At 40.0% G+C, this 12,231-nt stretch overlaps 1 non-coding gene across 1 annotated transcript; it reads right to left on the bottom strand.

Moving 5' to 3' along the window:
* Nucleotides 1-2,252: 2,252 nt before the first annotated feature.
* Nucleotides 2,253-2,357, bottom strand: LOC118712008. The gene has a single exon (XR_004985935.1). It is a non-coding gene; the product is annotated as a U6 spliceosomal RNA (small nuclear RNA).
* Between the last annotated feature and the right edge of the window lie 9,874 nt (nucleotides 2,358-12,231).

Raw genomic sequence — 12,231 nt, 5'->3', positions numbered from 1 at the left:
ATTCAGGACAGGGAATGGTGCCTACACAATAGGAAGATGCTTTCCAAATGTTGCTCTTCCAATGGAAGTATGTGGAATCCGTAAAATAACAATAATTATTCCAGCACCATAAATCAAGCTAAACTATTTGTTTCCAGAAGTGTCTAGCAGAATGAACACCTTCCAGACTGAAGTCATCTCAACATAACACAGCTGTTTAAAACAACACTGGAATTTCTTTGGTTTTCCTTTTGTAATGAGAAAGCAAGTTTTGAGGCATGGATGATATGTAGGATTTACAACATCATATTTAAGAACCTAGGAAAGGGATAAATAAGAGGATGACTGTAATGCTTTGAAAAAAAAATGGTTTTTAATTTTACTTAAAAGGATCTTCTCTAAAAGGCAATTAAGTATGCAAACGTAAGGCATGTAGGATATAAGGGTACAAGACATAATAGCAAATAGGAGAGAACACTGTTTTTCAACACAGTCTCAGGAAGTAAAAACAGATGAAGAGAGAGGCTCCATTTAAATATTTCCCCATCATGTATAAGCTAAGATTACACCTATCTAAAGTGATAGTGCACTGCAGAGGTTAAGAACCAGACTTTAGGATTGGATAGGTTATCAGATCAGTCAAATCTGGCACCAATTCAGCAGTCTTCCTTTAGTAAGAGATCCAAGAGAGGTTAGGAATGGGAAAGAGAATGGTGTCTGTGGGCCATATGCAAAACTCTCAGGAATTTTTCTCGGGAGCATCAGATATTCTAGATTGATAACATCGAGCCTGGGCATGCAAGGAAAAAGAATCAGAGGGAAAGGTTCATTTCATCCACTGCCAGTTTCTAGAGTACAGACTCTAGAACATTTGTAGTTCAATCTGCCAGTGCTGATCGCTACTTTACTTCCTCACTGCCTGTTCTGGATCAATTACAGGGCTGATGAGCTTTAGAAGAGTTAAATTAAAGGGTGGTTGCTTTTGCAACTTGGGAAAGGAGGAGATGAGAAATTCTCCATTTTCTGACTCTTCAGTAGAGTGCACAGAATCATGCGTCACTCACAGCTGCAAGGGCACAAGTTTTGTTTCGTGGAAAGTGTGGTGCCTTCTCCAATGCCTATACAGGCACCAGTAACTGTTTGGTAAACAAATTTAATTGAGTTGTTCAGCAAGTCTATTTATTTCCAGATACCAGATCTATTTGCTTCTTACAATTTGATCATTTTTTGTTTATGGTTGATGATTTCCAACTTAAAACATTTTTTCACACTACAACCTATCAGTTTGCTTTGGTAAAATGTGATTCTTGAACTCTATTTATACTTTTTCTAAACAGAAGAAAAAGCAGCAAAGTACAATAAAACCGCACCTTGAATGTGGCCTTTAGGTAGTTTTGAAACACTTTCAATATAATTATAAAATTTAAGATAAATATAAACAAAAGTGTTTACTATAGATATATTTTACAAGCAAGGCTAAATTATTTTCCAATAGATTCATAATATGACATAATGGTCATTTAGTGTTTGGCTCACTGTAGGAACAGAAACATATGATAGGTAATTAATTGGTGTTCTCATAGACTCCTACACTTGGGCCTTCTCGGAAAGGTCATCCACATTGACGAGAACTGGTATGTTTCTGGAACTCTATAACTCAAGTGTAGTAATAAAGAGAAATGCTCTCTTTCTTACATGAAATACTCACCAGATAGCAAGCTTTGGTGGTTGTCATTAGGCTATCTGTGAAAAATGCAGGGAGCTGAGTTTAGGTAACCTGATATAGTTCTCTAGTTTTCTTTATTTTTATTTTTTAATTTATACAGTTTACTTTCAACATTATTTTGTATTGGGTTTAGGTGTACAGCGTAGTGCTTAGACAATCATATACTTTACAAAGTGTTCTCTGCCCCTCCTCGCCCACCACCAATATTTTCAGTACCCATCTGGCACCGTATATAGGTATCACAATATTATTTACTATATCCCCTATTCTATACTTTACATCTTCATGACTATTTTGTAAGTACCCATTTGCACCTCTTTTTAAAATATATTTTTATTGATTTCAGAAAGAAAGGGAAAGGGAGAGATAGAAACATCAATGATGAGAGGAAATCATTGGTCAGCTGCCTGCTGCACGCCCCATAGTGGGGATCCAGCTCACAACCCATGCATGTGCCCTGACCAGGAATTGAATCGTGACCTCCAGGTTCATAGGTCAATGCTCAATCACTGAGCCACACCAGTCAGGCCAATTTGCACTTCTTAATAAAAACATGGAATGCTTCAAGAATTTTGCATGTCATCCTTGTGCAGGGGCCATGCTAATCTCTGCATTGTTCCAATTTTAGTATATGTGCTGCCGAAGCGATCACAAGTTCTCTATTTTTATAGGTGAGGAAAGTGTGATTCAGAGAGTCATTTAAGGAAAATAATGTGAAAAGCATGGTCAGAGAGGTGGAATAAGGCCAAGTGAAAATATGTGCCATGCAGCAAAGGCGTGAATGATCTCAAATAGGGGGGTGACGTGGTCAGGCTTTAGAACCATCACTTTAGTGGTGTAAAATGGATGCTACATTCCAGCCTTATGCATTAGCAGTATCCTGTTGTGAGTGCTCCCATATCTCCTTGCCTCTGTGAATGTCCTCCCCTGGAGTAGGAGTAGCCCCCTTCTTTGTCCACCAGGCTCATCCTCCCTTCAAATATCACTGCAGCATGGCCTCCTGGTGGAAGACTCCTAGGAAGTCAGTCACCATTCCTTTTGTGCTCTCCCAGGAGCCACCCGGAACATGGTACAAAGGTTGTTGATATATCTGGTTTTTCCATTAGACTGGGAGTTCTTTAAAAACAGGGACTGGGTCTTAACTATATTTCGAAATGAGAGTGCCTAGCATGGAGCTTATAGTCTAGGTACTTAAAAAGTGCGTGTCACCACATATAGGCAGTATTAAACAAAGGATAAAATGTTGCCTTCCCACCTCCTTTCTCTGTCTATCCCACACCTGGTATTGCCTCCTGACCCTGTCCTCGATTGCCTTTGGGGTGCCCAGAGCCCTTCATTTAATCATCCCACCAAAGCCTGTCCTCAAATCTCTCAAAGCCTAGAACTGTCCCTTTCCTCTGGCACACTCATTGCTTCCTAAACACTAAAGCTGCTCACTGGCAAAACTAATTCATGTTAGACGGTCAATGACACCATTTTCCTTTTGAGAGATACTTTCTCGAGTCCTAAGGAAAGAACAGCTGATGGTTGAATTTCAGGCACAGAGGCTGCCCAGCAGAGAGGCAGGAAAGGGAGGCATTTCTCTGTTAGGGCGTTCAGTCGCTGATCCCTAAAATCACATTCTGTAGGCAGCTGTCGACACCATCTACATGTGAACATATAAGGGCTGCGGGGAAAAAATGTTCAGTTCACAAAAGCATCGTTATTTCAGCACTCCTCCAGCATGTGTACAGTGTTTTAATGTAAATGTGGTGTTTTCCTACTTTAAAAAAAATGTTATTTAATTTACTGGGGTGACATGGGTTAATAAAATTATATAGGTTTCAGGTGTACAATTGTACAATACATCATCTGTATATTGTATTGTGTGTTCTCCACCCCAAGTCAAGTCTCCTTCCATCACTATTTATCCCCCCTTATCCTCGACTAATCTCCCCATCTCCCCCATTCCCTCTGTCATCACCATCCTGTTTTCTGTATCTTTGAGTTTTCCTTTTCTTTGCTTAATCCATTTAACTTTTCCACCCTACCCCTCGATTCTCCTTCCCTCTGATAGCTGTCAGTCTATACTCTTTACCTATAAGTCTGTTCCTATCTTGTTTGTTCATTTATTTTGCTGTTTAGATTCCACATATACGTGAAATCATATAAAATTTGTCTTTCTCCTACTGGTTTATTTCACTTAGCATAAGAGTCTCCAGGTCCATCCATGTGCTGCAAAAGGTAGGATTTCCTTCTGATTTATGACCGAGTAGTATTACTTCATGTGAATGTACCACAGCCTTTTTACCCACTCATCTACCAGGCTGCCGATCCGGGATGCTTCCAAATCTTGGCTATTGGAGTAAATAACGACACAATGAACAGAGGGTGTGTATATTCTTTCAAAATAATGTTTTGGGTCTCTTCAGGTGTATTCCCGAAAGTGGACTCACTGGGCCATGATGCAGTTCTATTTTTAATTTTTTCTAGTTAATTCCATACTGCTCTCCACAGTGGCTACGCCGATCTATATTCCTACCAACAGTTCACAAGTGTTCCCCTTTTTTGCACATCCTCACCAACACTTGTTGTTTGTTGATTTGTTAAAGATAGCCATTCTGACAGGTGTGAAGTGATACCTCATTGTGGTTTTAATTTGCATTTCTCTGATGGTTAGTGGTGTTGAGCAACTTTTATATGTCTATTGGCTTCTTTAGAGAAGTGTCTATTGATATTTGGGGGCTTTGCCCATTTTTTAAATTAAATTGTTTATTTGGTGTTGAATTTTGTAAGTTCTTTATAAATCTTGAATATTAACCCCTTATTAGATGTACAATTGGTGAATATGTTCTCCGATTCAGTGGATTGTCTTTTTGTTTTGTTTATGATTTCCTTTGCTGTGCAAAAACCTTTTAATTTGATGTAGTTCCATTTATTTATTTTGTTTCCCTTGCCTGAGGCAACAATAGTGGGGTGAAGAGCAAGGGAGAGAGAGGCAGGGGTGGGTGGAGGTGGACAAAGTGTGGGGAAGAGAGACTCCTGAAATAATGTCAAAATTAATTTTTTTTAATTAAAAAAAAATTATTGCTATGAGAAATGCCTGAGATTTTACTGCCTGCTTTCGGCTAGGATTTTTATGGTTTTGAGTCTAACATTTAAGTCTTTAATAGAAGCAATTATTAGTATAGCCCCACTGTTTTGTGTGTGTGTGTGTGTGTGTGTGTGTGTGTGTGTGTGTGCACCCGCTGAAAGAATATTAACCACTCACACACACACACACACACAAAAAAAAAAAAAAAAAAAAAAAAAAACTCAATAGCACACATCAACATGGAGGAATCTCAAAAATGTAATGAGAAAAAACAAGTCACAGAAGAGTATATCAAGTATGATTCTATGTATTTCAAGACAATCAAAATAAAACCATGTATAGCTTATGGATGTATTCATAGGTAGCTAATCCATATAGAAAATCAAAGAAATGTTTAGCACAAAATTCAGGCAAGTAATTACATCCATGAAAAAGGCAGGGGCAGAAGGAAGGCTTGGCTTCTAGGATAAAGTAATATTCTATATTTTTGTTTAGCTAGACAGTGGATATTCATTATAATATTCTTCTTTTAAAATTGTATGGCACATTTCATAATAACCAAAGGAAATCAAGCACTCTAAAAAAAAAAACTGAACAAAGAAACTAATAATTCACAACCCACCACCCAGAGTTAACTATTAATTGTCATCAAGATATCTTTCTTTTTACATACATACACACATATGCACACACAAATTCATATACCATAAATACTATTTGTAGCCTGCTTTTTTTCAGCAATGCACCATATATATTGTTGTGAAATGAATTCCATGACATACAATTGAGTGTTCAAAAACATCATGCGCTTACTTAGAGCTCACACAAAAAGGAATGTTCTCACCCAGTGTGATTAAATGTATTTTCCTCAGATCTCCAGGATTCACATGACAAGAAGATTTTAGATGTTCCAAACAAATTCCTATAAAATGCCTACCTTTCCTAAAAAAAAAAAAGTAAAATAAACTTAGCTATACAGCATTTCTTGAATCCATAGTCAAAACTAGGTTTTTTTATCCTTGTAAGCTAAAACCTTTTTTACTGTAAAACAAATGTGCCAAAAAATGATATTCATCATTTCCAACCCAGAAAAATATAACCATATTATATCACAGCCTATAAAATATTGAAAATGGAGGGGTGATTTTTTTCACTTCTGACGTTCATGCCATATGTAAGACATAGACACGTGGCATTCTAGTTCTTTTCTGTTAATAGCAGTTATTTTCATTGAAGACCCCAAATTATGTCTCAATCATGGTGACATTTATGAATCCTAATTGCCTGTTCCTAACTGCATTACTAAACTATTGTTTTAAACTGACATGCCTTCTGGACCAAATTATTCCCATGTACACACTACTTGCTAGCCAAAGCCTCCGTAAATATTTCCTATGAACTTGAATTTTTCAATACGGCAAGCCACAACTGGTAACCATACACTTCACACTCATGGCTTTCTATAAATGTTTTAGTTTGAAATAATAAATGCTTTTAAAAATACCTCCACTTTGATAGGAAAACCCTAGTCACCTCACAGCTCATTCCCACTTTTTAGTAATTTTTCTCTCATCAAGTTGACTCAGATTGAAAACATCTCACCATGAACTGAGAGCCACAGAACAGCCTGACAGAGGTCCCAGAGCTGAGGGTGAGGGGCCAATGAGCGGGACCTGGGAACTCATAGAGAAAGGGATTTTTCTTATCAAAACATCATCGCGAGTTTGGAAATGTGCTCACAAAAATAATTTTGGCTGAAGCAATTTCGTGCGTTTCCCACCCTCCCCCCAAACCATACTTTTATCAGACTGAGAGATTGTAAGACTCCACACCTACAATTCAAGTTTCTCATTTCCTCCAAAGTAAACGAAATTGATTTTCTGTAGCTGCGGCCGTTTAAAAGGATTTTCCCTTTTTAAGTAAATGCCATGTGCACAGATACTCCTGATTCATAAAGCTTGTCATTCACAAAGCAGGAGACGTGCAGAACAGCCGTAACATGCAAGTGTTATGAGATTTGCAGTAAACACTATGAACGGGGTGAGTAAAAGCATCCCACTGAAACCAAGGAAACTTCTGAGGAGTTAGAAGTGGAACAAATTCACTGGGTGCGGGTGAGGATTGTAACATTTAGGTGATCTTCTTAGCTCTGTGTTGTTGTTTGCATGAGTTGTGTTTTCTTTTGTTTTGTTTTGTTTTTCCAAAGAATGCATAATCTGGAAAAATGTAGGATAGTTCATTGACTCTATTTTGAAAATTGTCCTTCTTAGATATGAATGATTCAAGCCTATGTGTTTGCTGTGCCTTAAATACTTCTTTTCCGCTTCGTGCTTTCACAGGATCTGTACCACAATGAGCAGAACATTCATAATGAATCTGCAGGCAAAAGGAAAGATCACATGTCAGTTGGGACAGATGTACAGATTTGAATTGTGACGACTTGGAGGCCTTGGGCCTCAGGTGGTTAGTGTAGTTATATGAAGCGCCAGCGTGAGAAGGACGATGGCAGGTTGTTCTGCTTCCCTGGCCTAGGAAAACATCTGTGTTACCATGTTTGTTTGTTTGTTTGTTACCCTCGAGTTGTTTTGCCCATTAAATTTCCATTGCATTTTTATCTGTGGAAATAATGAATGCCATCCTCTTCCAACAAAATAATTATTTTTCTTCAGAAACATTTTAAAGTACACGTTTAAGAACATACTGCTTCTGGCCGAGACCAGTTTGGCTCAGCGGTAGAGCGTCGGTCTGCGGGCTGAAGGGTCCTGGGTTCGATTCCAGTCAAGGGCATGTACCTTGGTTGCGGGCACATCCCCGGTAGGGGGTGTGCAAGAGGCAGCTGGTCGATGTTACTCTCTCATCGACGTTTGTTTCCCTTGCCTGAGGCAACAATAGTGGGGTGAAGAGCAAGGGAGAGAGAGGCAGGGGTGGGTGGAGGTGGACAAAGTGTGGGGAAGAGAGACTCCTGAAATAATGTCAAAATTGTTAAATATTTGCATATATATATGTGTGTGTGTGTATATATGTGTATGTATGTATATGTATATATATGTGTATATATGTATGTGTATATGTACATGTGTGTGTGTGTGTGTGTGTGTGTGTGTGTGTGTGTATATATATATATATATATATATATATATATATATATATATATATATATACTAGAGGCCCAATGCACGAAATTCGTGCAAGAATAGGCCTTCCTTCCCCCAGCTGCCAGCACTGGCTTCCCTCTGGCACACGGGTCCCTGGTTGGCTTCCCTCCAGCTATCTGCAGGCACCTGGGACTGAAGGTGCTTCCCTCTGGCCCCAGCTTTGTCTATTTAGCATATTACCCTTTTATAGATGTATGTGTGAGTATGTTTGTTTATATATGTAGTAGAGCCCTGGTGCACAAAAATTTGTGCACTTGGTGGGGGGGAGGATCCCTAAGCCCAGCCTGCACCCTTTTGCAGTCCAGGAGTCCTCAGGGGATGTCTGACTGACAGGTTGGGCCTGCTCCCATCGCCGACACCATCACCATCAATAGTCTCCTGCTGCAGGAAACAACCGAGCAGACTGCTCAGAGGATGGCCAACCGGCCCTACCCCCTGATCATCCCACTACCACCACTGGTTGCCCCCCCCCCCCCCCCCACCCAATCACTGTCCCTTCTCTCTGCCCACTGGCACATACCTTAGCTGACCTGATGCCACCCGCTTGCCGGCCTCACCCATGCTGACCAGTTGTTCCACCATTCAGTCGATTTGCATATTATGCTTTTATTATATAGGATAAGTTTAAGAAATCTCTGATTATATTATATCTGATCACTAGAGGCCTGGTACATGAAAATTCATGCACTGGAGGGGAGGTCCCTCAGCCTGGCCTGCCCCCTGTCACAGTCCAGGAGCCCTCAGGGGCAAGAGATGACCCAGCAATCAGGGGAAGGCAACACCCCATCACACTTCTGCTGCTGCCACTGCCAGCAGCATAAGTCTTGGCCAGTCCTGGTTACATGAGCCTTGGGTGGCCCTAGTTGTTAGGCAGCCAAGGCTTCCCTATGCCTCGGGCCGGTCCTGTGCGTCTGGGGGGCTGAAGGGTCTGGGGGACTCTGGAAGCAGGTACACGGAATGGCCAGACCCACATGGGGCGGGCCCAGCCTTGCCACGTGCCTGCTGCCCCGGTGGGGCTGAGAGGACTGGGCATCACCATCTTTGAGGGCCGAGCAGTCAATTAGCATAATCCCTCCTTATTGGCTGTAAGTGTCTCCATCTTTGAGAGAGGAGCAGTCAATTAGCATAATTCCTCCTTATTGGCTGTGGGCACCACCATCTTTGTGATGGCATGAGGATCAATTAGCATATTTCCTCTTTATTAGATAGGATGATGTCAAAAATATTCCTTTTGCTTATTTAGGAGATTTTAGAGGTAGGATGGTAGGGTGTGTATTAGTCAATGGGACATGGAAATAACTATCAAAAGCCTCCACTACTATGTTGTTACCAAGTGACTTAATAATTTACTTTACCTTTCTGGGCCTTATTTGTAAAATAGGGTCTCTAAATTGAATGATTTTAAGGGGAAAAAGATCATGCTGCTTCTAGCTGGTTTATTTTTTACTTTCTACTTCATACTGACACTATCATTCGGCAAATATTGCTAAAATTCTCTCTTTGTTCTCACACTCAAAATTTTCAGTGCTTTTCCAATGCCTATAAAATAAGGCCACTGTTCTTAGTCTGCAACTCATGGTTTCCCATAATATGGCCTAATATCTTTGCTTTTATAATTTCTCTTTTAAGAATCCCTTGACTAACTCAAAGTATTATAGATAAGTAGATTTTTCATTGCCCATCACACAGGTAGTTTTCTGTCTCCACACATTTCTCAAGTTGTGTGCCCTCCTTTTATTGATCTACAGCTGTACTGCAATAACAAACAAGCCTTCACCTCTCAATGAATTACAACAACAAATATTTATTTTTCATTCACATTATATATACATAGGTTTGTTATCAGCTTCAGCCCTGCTCCAGGCTCCAGCTCTGCTCTGTGTGTTACTTCACTCTGGAATCCAAGAAGTCGCCACTGTCTAGGACATGCTGAAGTCCTGGCAGAGAATAGAAGCGAAGCATGCAGTCACATTTCGGCTTTGATGTGGCATATGTCAGGATTCACTCATATTTCATTGTCCAAACAAGTCACATGGGCAAGTCCAACATTAAAGCTGCCCTTGCGAGCAGACATTGCTTATCACACTGCAACTATAAAAGTATATAATCCTATTAGAGAAAAGAAAAGGGGTGATTATTTGCCAACAAAACAAAAATCTGTCCCACCACCTGAATGTTCTGCCCCACTCCTCTGCTCATAGGTCTACCCTCCGTCCAAGCCTTGGTTCAGGGCCCATTGTTTATCCCTAATACCAGCTGGTCTTCCTGGAGCACCGCACATCAGCGTCATTCATTTGTTTTCGTTGGTTTTTTTTTTCATTTTTTTATTAAGATATTATATGTGTACATATCTTACCATTGCCCCCCTCCACCCCACTCCCATTGCCCTCACCCCCCAGAGTTTTGCATCCATTGGTTAAGCTTATATGCATGCATACAAGTCCTTCAGTTGATCTCTTATCTCCCCCACCTCTCCCTAACCTTCCCACTGTGTCATGCATTTGGCACTTAGCTTATGCTGCCATCTATGACAAGTTATCACACCCTCTTATCTGTCTTATATTCCTGGCTAGGCCATGACCTTCATGAGGGTAAGATTTAATTTTATACACCTGGGTAACTTTAATGATGGAATAAGTTATGTTCCTATATAATTGTTTGTTGTTGAAGGAGGTGTGGGTGATAACGTTTTCTGTTATGGGAAACAAATTTCGCCCCAAAGAATAGACTTAGTTTAAAGGAATATCATTGCCCAACTTTAATGTATTCTCTCCATCATTTACCATAATAAATACATGGAGGGACAGCATGTTTGCACACATGTCTAGGGTCTAACTGCTTATAAAAATAAAGCATGTGGTATGTAGTAGGGCCAGGTCTGGAGCTTCATACTTGCTTTACCATGGTCCTGGGCCTGTTTTGAAAGCAGTAAGCTGGGGAAATATAAATGAAATTATTTCTTTTCATGGGAAGTAGCTGCACTAAAATGAACATTTTTAAATGTCTTGGTATTTTAAAGTAGTTTTCTTTCAATCCTTATAACATGTATAGTCCAGAACCAGAGTCACATCATGTAATTCAGTCGGATTTTCCCAAAAGAAAATTCCTTGCAACAAACCAGCAGGAGGCACAGTCCCACTTAAGGTGCTAGTCCAACAAATTTTATTTTTAATGTTTCACTGCCATTCTCCCAGCTAATCAGTACCCAGTAATTCATCCTGAAGGTTCATATTCATTTTCCTATATCGCAAAGCAATACCTTTCATATTTCTTCATCAGCTCTATTATTCTTTAAATCACCACTCACACACAAGTCTAATGTCAGGAGGTGACTTCTGTCACGTAAGATACAGTATCTCCATTCAACAGCCGATCAGAATCTCCCAGCACCTCCTCAGGCACACCTTCCTGGGATCACATCTATTCTCACATTCCTGCTCTGCTCTTTTTCCCTTATTTGAAGTTATGCTCATGACTGTGAGCCATGCAATCATTGCCTCTCCCACCCACAAATAGAATCCATTAAGTAAAAATTCATTCCAAACTCATCTTAGGGTAGTGAGGAAGACTGGGTAAACCCCAAAAGGTCTAGAGGTTGAATTTCATTTGGAAAACTACCCAGAAGTTCAACTGCTTATCCAGTCCTTATCCTAACTATGAGAGTGGCCTAGGGATGTGCTGACAGGAAGGAATTAAGGTTGCACCAGGCACCAGTGAAAACCAGTTGTGTAGCCCATTGCTGCTGCTGCTGCTTCTGAGGAGGGAGAAGAGTGAGAGAAGATGTTGAGGGAGCCACAGGTCAGGAAACCTCACTCTTAGCCTTTCCAGAGCCCCAGAGAAGAATTATTCATCCTTTGTTTCAAACTGGGAAGACATAGTACACCTACTAAGAAAAATTGCTTCTGACAAGCAGCTCATTTATAAGTAAAGTGATGTTGAGACTCCTTTCCTAATAATAATTAATTTTCTGACTTGGAGACCAAAAAGCTTTGGAAGATAGCGAAGAACAATTATTTCCTTGGACTTAAAAAGTGATGCTTAGAAATGAACAAAATTACATTTGGAAAAAGAAATAGGACAAAGGAGCCTTTATTTTATTTATTTAAAAATCCCAAGATGCCCAGAAGGGAGAGGGATATTGGGGAACTGGATGAAAGAAGATGAAGGGATTAAGCAAAAAAAAAAAAAAATTTATATATTTATAAAACACAAAGACACCAACAACAGAATGGTGTTAGCCAGAGGAAAAGAGCAAGGGGTGGGGAGCGTGTAGGGGATGGTGGAGGTGGGCAAGTTGG

Source organism: Pipistrellus kuhlii, unplaced genomic scaffold (genome assembly GCF_014108245.1).
Source record: "Pipistrellus kuhlii isolate mPipKuh1 unplaced genomic scaffold, mPipKuh1.p scaffold_m20_p_8, whole genome shotgun sequence".
Lineage (NCBI taxonomy): Eukaryota > Metazoa > Chordata > Mammalia > Chiroptera > Vespertilionidae > Pipistrellus > Pipistrellus kuhlii.
This window is presented reverse-complemented; position numbering and strand designations above follow the sequence as displayed.